Below are 373 nucleotides of genomic sequence, written 5' to 3'. Positions count from 1 at the left end.
TTAAATTTAGAGATAAGATTTTCCCTGATATTTCTTGCCTTAGAATTATAGACAGAAACATCCCTTTTAAGTAAAATGATGGACCTCTTTTGTGAAATGTCTAAAGATTTATACGAAACACTCTCTTACAGCAGAACAATACACAAGACCACAAGAACGTGAAGGATCAGCTTCACAGTACCCAGGACATAAGACACGCCTGGTATCTCAAAATGATTCAAGCGGTAAGCTAATGTGGTCTGTTTTCTCTGCCCAGCAGTCTCATATGAAATTCTTAACTCTTGGGGTTTCATTGTTATTTTTTAATCAGAGAAAACTGCTAAACCTAGTGACCCAATTTTCTACTCTCTTGCTTTTTTTTTTTTTTTTTTTT

This window comes from Otolemur garnettii, unplaced genomic scaffold (assembly GCF_000181295.1).
Source record: "Otolemur garnettii isolate 467f Iridium unplaced genomic scaffold, OtoGar3 scaffold00085, whole genome shotgun sequence".
NCBI classification, from domain to species: domain Eukaryota; kingdom Metazoa; phylum Chordata; class Mammalia; order Primates; family Galagidae; genus Otolemur; species Otolemur garnettii.
The sequence above is the reverse complement of the archived record's forward strand: the minus strand, read 5'-3'. Positions refer to the sequence as shown.